Raw genomic sequence first — 12,642 nt, 5'->3', positions numbered from 1 at the left:
TATAGCTGCTCTACCCAATTGAAAAAGGTGCGCCAAATACTGTAGCACCTGGGACGAAGAAGGCCGTGCGGAAACCTCAACTGCAATGGACTGCTGACGATAAGTTAAAAAGTCAGTCCACGCCTTCTGATAAGTCCGCAAAGTGGAGGGGGAAACTGAGGCTGCAACTCCCTGCAAAACTAGCAGCTGCCAAGGTTTCAAAGACGATCCGGGAAAAACTCCGGCTGTGGCAAGGCGTCCGGAACCAGCGACCTGAACCGCTCCATCTGAAAACGGGACAGGGCGTCAGCAATGTCATTAGAGACCCCCGGCATGAAACGGGCTTAACAAATTATGTTAAATCGAAGACATTGCAATACAAAGGCCCAGAGAAGGGCGGATACCCTAGGCGATTTGGAGGATTGCTTCGCTAAAACGTTCATGACGGCCAAGTTGTCCGACCAGAAACACACCCTGTGGTCCTTGAAGTCATTCACTCAAATATGGACGGCCACCGCTATGGGGAAAAACTCAAGGAACATTAGATCGCGCGTAACTTCAGAGTTCTGCCAGGACAAGGGCCAGCGTTGCGCACACCATCGTCCATTCCAGAATAGGCCAAAACCGAGGGACCCAGCTGCATCTGAATTAACTTGGAAGTCATTGTGAAGGTTCAAAACGTCTTGCCACAATGACACACCATTAAAACTATCCAGAAATTCCAGCCACATCAGGAGACCCGCCTTTTCATCCTGCGTCAACCGCAAATGATGATGCGGTGAATGCAGGCCAACGGTACGCTTGTTCAACCTAGCACAGAAGGGGCGTCCAGGCGCCACCACCTTACAGGCGAAGTTAAGATGACCCAGCAGTGATTGCAGCTGCCTCAGGGTCACCTTCTTGGGCAACAGGATATCATGGATGTGAGGGACAGGGGATATCGCGAAGTCCCTCCCCTCCTGAGTTCAAGCCCATCCCCGAGCACAGGGGAAAGCAGAGGGAGCTCCGATTCCAGTGAGGAAGCAGGAAGTCGTGTCCGAGGCTCAGGCAAGGTAGCGGAGCCAGGGTCCCAGGTGGGACAGGAAGGGGCAAATAAGGGGGGGAGACCCATCCCCCCAACTCCGGAATTACGCAGAAAGAGGAGGGGAAAGAGGATGGGTCTTCCAAGGCTTTTGTGTTGGGGAAAGACACGCCAAAAGCCATTCGGAGGTTCTGCAACATAATGACCCCATCGTTCCGTGTAAATAGCAATGCCTTCAGCACTGTAAATACGCAGCACCAATAAAGTAATAAAATGCAGAGCTGCGTAGCGTCGTTTCTCTGAAGTAGCCTGCTCCGGCCACTGTGACAGCAACCTCCGAATCTTTTTTTTGGGCTACTTTGGAGTTGCCGGGATGAGTGTGTCAGAGGCGGAGAAATGGCGGCAGATCGCGGAGAAAGCCCAGCAAGACCTGCAGCAGCTGGTGCAGCAGGCGCAGGGGGAACTAAAGGCAGCTAAAGAAGAAACAAAGAAGGTCCAGGACGACCGGCTACAACTTGCGGAACAGGTGAGAGCGCTTCAGGAAAGAGAGCAGCAATTAAGGGCGGTGGCGGTAGACCTCCAAAACAAGCTGGATGCAGAGAAAAACAAGGCGGGAGGGGCCCCCCAAGTCCAAGTGCTGCCAGGAAGGAGAGCCGGGACCCTAGTAAGCAAGTTCAATGGAGACCCGAGGGAATATCAGGGCTTTGAGACTGAGATTGTGTATGCTCTTGAGCTGCACCATGCTGACTTCCCTGATGATGAGCACAGGGTAGCGTTTATTGTGGAGCACCTTACCGGGGCAGCCAGGGAGTGGCTAAGACCGTTAATCGCAACAAAGAATCCTTGCATGAAAAATGTCAAACTATTTCTAGAAGCTTTGCAAACTATGTATTCGTCCGATAGTCATATGGACCAGACTAAGGAGGAACTTCATAATTTACGCCAAGGAAAAATGACAGTTCGCGAATATTGGGCGAAATTCACCATGCTGGTGCACAGACTGGGGTGGGAACTTGAGTCAGCCCCAATGCAAGCGGCGTTCTACTTGGGCTTGCATGAGGAGGTGAAGGATGAGCTCTCGAGAGGTCCAAAGCCCAGTAATATGGATCAGCTGAGCAAAGCGGCTCTGGCGGTGGGGGTGAGACAGGAATCCCGGTGGAGCGACAAGCAAGCAACGCGCACAAAGCGGGCTTGGTTCCCACGGTTGCAGGAGAAGCCACTCCCCCAACAACCCTTTCAAGCCACGCCTGGGGCCAGCCAGGACCAGGAACCCATGCAGATTGATAGCGCGCGCGCGCGCGGGCTTTTCAAACCCCAGCGGCGCCAAGACGCAAGGAGGGAAGGGGCGGGAATTGCTTTCTCTGCAACTCCCCCCAGCATCTCGTCAGAGACTGCCCACATCACAGGGAGTGGCAAGGAAAGGCGGGAACAGTAGTGCCCTCCCCCACTGACGCAGCACCACAACAGGGAAACGAGAAAGCCTGGCTGCAGGAGACAAGGGGCAGCAGCCAGGCGCAGTCAGCAGACAACAGCCCCAGCCCACCCACCCGCGCAGCGAGGAGCAGAGCCAGCCCACCCCTCCCAGAGCAGGAGTGGTTCTAGAAGTGACGCTAACGCTCCCAAATGGCTATCCCCTGACGGTCCTTGCCCTAATTGACAGTGGTGCCTCAGCCAACTTCTTCTCGAGAAACTTTGCAGAAGAGCACCAGATCCAGCTTCTGCAGCTGGATTTTCCCCTGCACGTAGCCACCATTGACGGCAGAGAGTTGCTGGGAGGGGCCATCACTCATCAAACCCCCCCCATGAGAATGACGGTGGGAAGGCACTCAGAGACACTGGCATTCAACGTCACCACCATCTCAGACCCCCCCATCGTCTTGGGCATGAGCTGGCTGGCGCGCCACGACCCCTCCATCAGTTGGCACCAGAGATGCATCACGTTTGGATCGGACTTTTGTCTAGAACACTGCATGCAGCACCAACCAGGGGAGGGGCCTCCGATAGCCACGGTGGCCACCATGCACGTCAAAGGGGGTGAGGCGATCCCCAAGCCGTACTGGGACCTGCAGGAGGTCTTCAGCGAAGCGGAGTCCGACCACCTACCCCCACACAGGCCTTTTGACTGCCAGATCAACCTGGTGCCAGGGGCAACTATACCCCCAGCCAAGCTGTACGCCATGTCAGATCAGGAACTGGAGGATCTGCGCGCTTTCATCGACAAGAACCTCAAGCGGGGGTTCATCAGAGAAAGCAAGGCAGCAGGGGGCACCCCGGTCTTCTGGGTGGACAAGAAAGACACGCAACAGCGCTGTCTTGTGGTGGATTTTAGACGGCTGAATTCAGTAACAGAGCCAGTGGCTTTCCCCATGCCCAGAGTGGATGATCTCCTGACAGCGGCGCGCAGGGGCAAGGTTTTCACCAAGCTAGACCTGAGGGGGGCGTACAACTTGATCAGGATCCGGGAAGGCGATGAATGGAAAACCACGATGTTCACGCCTCTGGGCTCTTTTGAATATCTGGTGATGCCCTTCGGGTTGCAAGGGGGCTCAGCATGCTTCCAGGCCTTCATGCACCACGTCCTGGGGTCCCTCCTCTTCAAGAACTGCTTGGTCTTCCTAGATGACATCCTTATCTATTCCAATGACCCAGTGCAGCATGTGAAAGATGTCAGGGAGGTGTTGCAGCGCCTGAAGGAGAACCACCTGTATGTGAAGCTGGAGAAGTGCAAGTTTCACACCAAAGAGGTGGACTTCCTGGGCTACAAGCTGTCAGACAAGGGGCTGGCGATGGACAAGGACAAGGTGCAGGCCATCCTGGACTGGCACAGCCCCAGGACGCGCAAAGATGCCCAACGCCTACTAGGCTTCGCCAACTTCTACAGGAAGTTCATCAAGAACTTCTCTCGCGTTACGGCTCCCATCACTGACTGCCTGAGAGGCAAGCAGAAGTTCAGGTGGACACCTGAGGCGCAAGCAGCGTTTGAAAGCCTCAAGAGGGTTTCGCCTCAGACCAGAACCTGTTCCACGTGGTACAGGATGCGCCCCTACGCGTTGAGACAGATGCTTCAGATAGAGCTGTGGGCGCCATTTTGTTGCAACTGGACGCCAACAGAGAGTGGAGACCCTGTGCCTTCTTCTCCAGGAAGCTGACCCAGCCAGAGCGCAACTACACGGTGTTTGATAGGGAACTTCTTGCGATCCACGCTGCGTTCCAGCATTGGAGACACTTCCTGGTGGGCGCCAAGCACCCCATCCAGGTGTGCACAGACCACAAGAACCTGGAGTTCTGGAGAACTGCCAGGGTGCTCAACCAGCGGCAGATACGGTGGGCAGAGTTCTTCTCGAACTTCAACTTCTCCATCCACTACATCCCGGGGGAGCAGAATGTCAGGGTGGATGCCCTCTCCTGCAAACCGGAGTACATGGAGGAGGAGGCGCCACCGGCACCCAGGCACATTTTCCCCCCGTCAGCATGGTCCTGCGGAGCAGCAGTGGTGAGCGAGGCAGAACTCACAGCACTAACGGCAGCGGATGAATTTGCCAACCGCATCTTCAGAGAACTGAGAGGGGGGAGGGAGCAGGCAAAAGACTTTGCAGAACGCAGGGGGCTGCTTTTCTACAAGGGTGCACTGTACCTGCCCACCACCCAGCTTAGACGTAAGGTCCTCCAGCAGCTGCACGACAACCCAACGGCGGGTCATTTTGGAAGGGACAAAACCGCTCACCTGGTCATGAGACACTTCTGGTGGCCAGGGGTGCGGGAAGATGTTCGAGACTATGTACGGGGCTGTGACACCTGCCAGCGGGCAAAGGTGGTCAGAGCAGCGCCAGCAGGATTGCTGGAGCCCTTAGCCACACCACACAGGCCGTGGGAAGTGGTGTCCATGGACTTCATCACAGATCTGCCTTCTTCCAGAGGCAAGACCGCAGTGTTGGTGGTGGTGGACCTTATGTCCAAAATGTGCCACTTTATACCGTGTGCCAGAGCGGTCTCTGCAGAAGAGACAGCCAAACTGTTTGTTGACCACGTCTTCAGACTGCATGGATTACCTTTACGAGTTATTTCGGATAGAGGCCGCCAATTTGTTTCCAGGTTCTGGCGGCGGCTCATGAACCTCCTGCAGGTGGAGGTCAGCTTGTCGACGGCTAGACACCCGCAGACCAATGGACAGGCGGAGAGGGTCAACGCCATTCTGCAGCAGTACCTGAGATGCTACTTCAGCCAGAGGCAAACAGACTGGGTGGATCGCCTGCCACTGGCAGAATTTGCCTACAATAATGCAGTGCACGTCTCCACAGGGGTGTCGCCCTTTAAGGCCAATTATGGGCGGGACCTCCGATCTTTCCCAGAGAGGGAGGGGGAGGAGGAGGAGGGGGACCCGCAGGCTGAGGATTGGGCAGAGGAACTGGAGACGGTACACCAGCAGCTCAGAGAACACTTGGAGAGAGCCAAGGAAGCGTACAAGAAGGGGGCAGATCGCCACAGGCGACAAGGGGAGGTCATCAGGGTGGGGGACAAGGTTTGGTTGTCCTCGGAGGGCCTTCCCATCAGAGGGAGGTGCAAAAAGCTGGCGCCCAGACGGTTGGGCCCCTTCACGGTCACGCAACAGGTCAACCCAGTGGCCTTCAGACTGGCACTGCCAGAGGAAATGAGGGTGCACCCAGTGTTTCATAGATCGCTGCTGTCGCCGTACAGGGAAAGCAGCAGGCTCAGAGGCAGCGAACAAACCCGAGGGAGGGGGGGGAGAGGGGAGGCAGGGAGCAACTCAATGAGGCCACGGCCATCCTTGATTCACGGAGAGGGGTGGGGGGCCTGGAGTACCTCATGGCATGGGAGGACGCTCCACCGTCTCAGAATGAATGGGTCCCAGCCACTCAGATACAGGAGAAATTCTTGGTGGAAGAATTTCACGCCCTCTTTCCCCACAGACCCAAGCCCTGGCACATGGAAAGGGAGGGGGAGGAGGGGGAAGCACGGGAGAGCAGTTCACCATGGCGCTGGGAAGCGGAGTTTGAGGAACCAGAAGACGAGGTATGGGTGTCACCGAGATCCACCCAGTCAGAGGAAGAAGCCGATTGGCAGCACATTTTTACCCCCACTAGCTCGGACGCCACGGACTTTTTGGGATTCCAGTCCTCCCAGGCGGAAGGGGGGGCTCGCAGGACTGGGGGGAGGTGTTCACACCAACGGGTTCGGAAAGTACTGAGTTCTTAGGCTTCGAGTCGTCACCGACACCTGGAGGGGACTTGGGGAGGGGAGAAGGAGAGCTTGGGAGGGGGGTGGATGTGAGGGACAGGGGATATCGCGAAGTCCCTCCCCTCCTGAGTTCAAGCCCATCCCCGAGCACAGGGGAAAGCAGAGGGAGCTCCGATTCCAGTGAGGAAGCAGGAAGTCGTGTCCGAGGCTCAGGGAAGGTAGCGGAGCCAGGGTCCCAGGTGGGACAGGAAGGGGCAAATAAGGGGGGGAGACCCATCCCCCCAACTCCGGAATTACGCAGAAAGAGGAGGGGAAAGAGGATGGGTCTTCCAAGGCTTTTGTGTTGGGGAAAGACGCGCCAAAAGCCATTCGGAGGTTCTGCAACATAATGACCCCATCGTTCCGTGTAAATAGCAATGACTTCAGCACTGTAAATACGCAGCACCAATAAAGTAATAAAATGCAGAGCTGCGTAGCATCGTTTCTCTGAAGTAGCCTGCTCCGGCCACTGTGACAATGTATGACCTCCCTTAATTTGGAAAGTTTTGCTGCGGGCAGGCTGGAAGTCTGTGACACAGTATCCAAAACGATACCCAGATACGTAAGCTGCGTGGTGGGGCCCTCAGTTTTGTCCGCAGCCAAAGGAACACTGAGCTCATTGGTGAGATCCGCAAAGGCCTGCATCATGGCGATGCAGTCGCCAGAATCGTGCGCGGAACAGATAAAAAAATCATCCAGATAATGCGTCACCCCGTGGAGCCCCGTTTTAAATCGTGAGCAGGATGCTGTCCAGTCTGGACGTTGTACCATGGCGTCCGGACTGGAATGTGTGGGTGGTGTCTCCCGGGTTGTGTTTGCCCCAAATGTCGTAAAGACCCCTGTTTTTCAACAATTTTAGCAACTTGTAAGAGCCCCTATTTGTTGGGGGGTATTTGTTGAGGAGGGTTGCCTGTGAATTTGTAGGATGGGTGTTTTTTAGAGTTATGCCTTTCATATTTAAGTTAAAGTCACCACCTAGGATTGCTTCCCCCTCAGAGAAAGAAAGGAACTTGTTTAGTGTCTTTTGAAAGAATTCGAGTTTTCTCGAGTTAGGGCCATATAGTGAGCCGATTGTCAGTTTAATTTTGCCATTTAGTATTCCTTTAATGAAAATGAATCTGCCTTTTTTGTCCTTTAGGACTGTTGTAGCATTGAAATTTAGGTCCCTACTAAGTATTACAGCTACTCCGCGGGCCTTTCCTGAGCCTTGTGCCACCCATTGTTGACTAAAGCGAGGATCATTCAGGAGCTTCCCTATGGGTGGGTTGTGTATTTCTTTTAGAAAGGTGATGTGTGGTTTCATGGTATTTATGTATGAGGTGATACGTTTTCTCTTGATGGGGTTTCCCAGCCCCCTCACATTTAATGTGATTGCTTTTAAGCTAGCCATCTTGTTTATTTATTCTGTAGGATAGTTCCTTGCCAACCCGTCTGGGTTGTCCTATGTCCCTCACTTCGTGTTGTGTACTGAACCATTGGGGTTGCACTGACTTATGGTGTGGTGGGTGGGGGTCCAATGGGATTAGAATTAGAATCGGGTTAAGGAGTAGGGGGTAAATTATAGAGGGTTTCCTATATGTAGTTATATAGGTGTTCGTTTGGGGTATTTTGGACCTTTTGGCGATTAGCCGGTTGGTCCTGGGTCTTGGCTGATGTGAAAGGCTGTACTAAAGGACAGGCCTTCCCCTTCGTCGTTTGCGACAGGGGGTGACCAGCGAGACGGTGTAGAGTACTTTTGTAATGTTAGTGTCAGGCATAAGGTTCGTGAGCAATGTTGCCAATGTTAATAGCAACATCACTGGTGTGTTAGAGTGTGTGTATGTGTTGGCGCGCTCTGGTGCCACCATGTTGTTGAATAGGTATCATGTTTTAGCCTGATAGTGGGTTGTGTTATGGATGTTGGGGGAGTTGTTTTTCTCTTGTTTGGTATGAAAGGGATTCTGGAGATATGGGTTGTGGTTGATGGGGAATGTGATTGTGGTTGTCTGGACTGGTGTCGGGGTGGGGTTGGGATGGGGGTAGGTTCTATGGAGGTGTGGTGTAGGGGGGGTATTGATGATGTTAGCTATGTTTAAGGCCTATGGGGAGGGGGGAGGGAGGGGAGGGGAATCACCAGTTCTGCTGTTCGAGATGTTTTCCGGTTGCTTCATTCAGCTGTGATTGTTGTTGTTGTTGGGTTGTTCCTCAGTGATGTTTTGGTTCAGTTGATCATGGTCTGGCATCCTGTGGAGAATGTTCGGTAGAGTGATTTTGTGCGCGATGGTAGATGGTTGTATCGACGCGTCTTGATGTGTTGCTTCTGTTGTCTCTTTCTCCTCTTTACTTCCATCCATTCATTTACTGTTATTCCATTTTCTTGATCTCGGCTGTCACTTGGTAGGTCTTTCTGTTGCTGATCCGATGGAGGGTCGAGTCCAAGGTTCCTCAATAGTTGTTGAGCTTCCGTTTCGTTGGTAGCCACGTACTGTGTTGTATCTGTTGCCACGCCACAATGAGATGGAAGGGAAAGCCCCAACGGTGCCGAATCCCTTTTTGCTGAAGAAGCTGAGTGTATGGATGTAGGCTTTTTCTCCGATTTAGGGTGTCCTTGGATAAATCTTGTAGGACCAATATGGAATTGTCTTTGTATTGGAGGTTGGTTGAGTTTCTGAGGCTGTTCCATATCTCCTCCTTTTTTTCTGTAGCGTGAAAAGCACACTATGATGTCTCTTGGGTGGGCATTAGGTTTCGGCATAGCTTTTAGAGCTCTGTGTGCCCTCTCCAGATCGGATACCTTGAGTGTCAGATTTGGGATTGTATCTTTCAACCAGCTCACAATTAGGTCTGCTGGGCTTTTCTCCCCTGCTTTTTCTGGAAAGTTGCGGAAGCGGATGTTGCAGTGTCTGTTTCGGACTTCAATGTCTGCTTGCTTAATTTTCAGTTCTTCGTTTTCTCTTTCCAGTTCGTACAATTTCTTATTCATACATGCGGTTTCATCCCGGTATTGCTCTATTGTTCTTTCTTGCAGTTGATTCTTCTTTTCTAGAGCTTCCACTCTGGAGGTAAGATTGCTGATTAGTAGCTGTATAGGGGTCGTTGCATTTTCCACTGCAGCTTCCAATTTCCTTGTCATCCTCTCTTCCATTTCTCTTAGGTGTTGCAATATTTCGTCATTTTGAGGAGGTGTTGCGGTCTCAATGTTTTTTACCATCTTTTTAGTTGGTGACACCTTCATCTCCTTGACGTTTTTGGTTTGAGGATTGTTTGGCAGATTAAAAAACGAGCAAATGAGCAATCCAGCAAACAAAGAGGGTATAAAACTAGAGTAGGGGTGGGGTGGGGATGAGAAGTGAGATGGGGGGGGAGATAGGGAAGAGATTATTAAAGGGGAATTGTGTGACTGGGAAGGGGTTTAAGGGGAAGGTTTATGTATTGGAATGAAGGGAGTAAGATAAAGGTATAACAGGGGTGTTTGTTGTAAAGGGGGGTGATGGATGGGAGGAAAGGTTTCCCTATTGGAGACAAGTTGATAAACAGACTAGGGGGGGGGGTTGATTTAAAAGGGGGAAAGAAGGAACCGAAAAGGAAAGAGAGAAAGAGAGAAAAGAGGACAGAAAACAAAAGAGGGGGTGGGAAGTAACAATAAGGAGAGGATATGTAAGGGAGGTCAAGTGTCTGGGGAAGGTTTTAAAAGGTATTCTTATGTATTAAGGTGGAGTGAATGATATAAAGCTAGGGTAAAAGAGGTTGAGGGGGAGAGGACAACAGCTTAAAAAAGGTATAGATTAAGTAAAAGAGCTGGGAGCTTGCAGGTCAGGATCCCTTCCAGTCAGGATTCAGGCCTCATCATGGGACTAAAACGGCCCTGGTCGCACTGGTTGATGATCTCCGGCGGGCTAGAGACAAAGGTGAGAGCTGTTTCCTAGTTCTGCTGGATTTCTCAGCAGCTTTTGACACCATCGACCATAACATCCTTCTGGACCGTCTAGAGGGGTTGGGAGCTGGGGGCACTGTTATACAGTGGTTCCGCTCCTTCCTCCTGGGCCAAGTTCAGAAAGTGGTGGTGGGAGATGAGTGCTCAGACCCCTGGGCTCTCACTTGTGGGGTGCCTCAGGGTTCTGTCCTCTCCCCCATGCTTTTTAACATCTATATGAAGCCGCTGGGAGAGATCATCAGGGGGTATGGGCTGGGTGTGTAGCCTTATTGGCTAATAAGGGTCCTTAAGTTGTGCCCAGGCAGGGACAAAGACAGTCAATGACGACTTCGAGGGCTGAATTCAGAGAAAGAATTTAATTCTTAAATTTAAGAGACTCTTGATGATCACCTTCACGACAAGAGTAAAGAAAGACAAATTTGCAAAGATTCTTATACACTTCTTGGGCTCCTTCCCCCTCCTCTGTAAGTGTGCACACGCAAGGGGGTCATAGGTTACAAGTACATATAAGGAAGATCCGTATCCTGTCCTTCTCATAAACACATGCTGACGGACTTCCGGCGAGGCATCATGGCACTTGCCACAGCACCACGGAGCTCTTAGGGGCGGCCGGCGAGTTCGCGCTGCCTGAGCGGCTTCTGGGTCGCCGAGACCGCTGCTGCCGCTGCCATGGGGTGCTTGGTAGACCGGCCGAGAGGCCGCGCGCCCCCTCCCCACGAGCGCGGCAGGTTAAAATTAAAATTAAGGACACCCGACCGCCCATCAACCGCCGATTAGGTGAAACCCCGGGGCCCAGAGGCCTGGGATTTCCCACCTCACGGCGCGCCGGGGCCTCGAGGAGAAAAAGGAGTCACAAGAGACAGTCTGCGGGCAGGTAGGGTCTCAACCTGCGTACCAGATGGAGTTGGTAGACAGCCACCCTGGACACAGAATTGACCTGCGCCTCCATGGACAGCTGTGAGTCCAAAATGACTCCCAGGCTGTGCACCTGGTCTTTCAGGGGCACAGTTACCCCATTTAGAACCAGGGAATCCTCCACACCTGCCCACCTCCTGTCCCTCACAAATAGTACTTCTGTCTTGCCAGGATTCAACCTCAATCTGTTAGCCACCATCCATCCTCCAACCGCCTCCAGGCACTCACACAGGACCTTCACTGCCTTCACTGGTTCTGATTTAAAGGAGAGGTAGAGCTGGGTATCATCCGCATACTGATGAACACCCAGCCCAAACCCCCTGATGATCTCTCCCAGCGGCTGCATGTAGATGTTAAAAAGCATGGGGGAGAGGACACTCATCCCCCCCCACCACTTTCTGAACATGGCCCCGGAGGAAGGAGCGAAACCACAGTATGACAGTCCCCCCAGCTCCCAACCCCTCTAGACGGTCCAGGAAGGTGTTATGGTCGATTGTATCAAAGGCCGCTGAGAGATCCAGCAGAACTAGGAAACAGCTCTCACCTTTGTTCCTAGCCTGCCGGAGATCATCAACCAGTGCGACCAAGGCAGTTTCAGTCCCATGATGAGGCCTGAATCCCGACTGGAAGGGATCCAAATGGTCCGCATCCTCCAGGCGTGCTTGGAGTTGTTCAGCAACCACTTGCTCAATCACCTTGCCCAAGAGTGGTAGATTTGAGACTGGGCGATAGTTGACCATATTGGCCGGGTCTAAAGATGTTTTTTTAAGAAGCGGTTTAATGACCGCCTCTTTCAGCAGGTCTGGGAATACTCCCTCATAGTGAGAAGCATTTAACCACCCCGCGGAGCCCATCGCCCAGCCCTTCCCGGCTCGCTTTTATTAGCCAGGATGGGCAAGGGTCAAGGAGACAGGTGGTCGGTTTCACTCGTCCAAGCAGCCTGTCCACATCCTCGGAGGTAACAGATTGGAATTGATTCCATGAAACATGACTAGACAGCGCTCCAGCACTCTCCCGCCCCGGCCCTGCTCCCACGGTGGAGTCTACCTCTCTCCGAATCTGAGTGACTTTATCTGCAAAAAAACTTTGCAAAAGCATTGCAGGAGATATTGGGGTCCCTACCAGGCCCCCAGTCTGAGCCCTGCAACCTTGATGCATCTTTCGCTCAGCAGTAGCAGTGCTGGCAGCCCCAAAGCTGAGCTGGGTCTTGTGCAATGGAGCCCCCTGAGCCAAGAGGGCTGTTGCTTGTCAGGCAAGTGGCTGCGGCAGCTGATTTTAGCCAGGCCTGCAGCAGCAGTAGCCCTTGCGCTCTCCGAAGCTGTGAATGAAGGAGCAAAGGGGAGGTGGGAGAGAGGAGGGGAAGCTTGGAGCTCCGAGGCCACCAGAGAGGAGCCTGCTGCTCCACATGCCCCTGCCCCTCTGTTTGCCCAGAAGCAGAAGCAGCCCCCCTTCTCTTTGGCTCATCGGTGCTTGTGCCGCCTGCCCGGAAAATGAAAGGGGAAGGGGGGAATGCCGCTGGCAAAGCAGCACAGCTCCTCCTCCTTCCCCCGACTCTTGGGAGTCGCGGGTGGGTGGGCTG

General features: G+C 53.2%; 1 protein-coding gene across 2 annotated transcripts in view; it reads left to right on the top strand.

Annotated features, from left to right (window-relative positions):
• Positions 1 to 12,642, top strand: part of LOC148687419 (uncharacterized) — a 110,154-nt gene that overhangs the window by 47,922 nt on the left and 49,590 nt on the right. The gene's annotated exons all lie outside the window — the stretch shown is intronic.

This window comes from Zootoca vivipara, chromosome Z1 (genome assembly GCF_965207765.1).
Source record: "Zootoca vivipara chromosome Z1, rZooViv2.hap1.1, whole genome shotgun sequence".
NCBI lineage: Eukaryota > Metazoa > Chordata > Lepidosauria > Squamata > Lacertidae > Zootoca > Zootoca vivipara.
The sequence above is the reverse complement of the archived record's forward strand: the minus strand, read 5'-3'. Positions and strand labels throughout refer to the sequence as shown.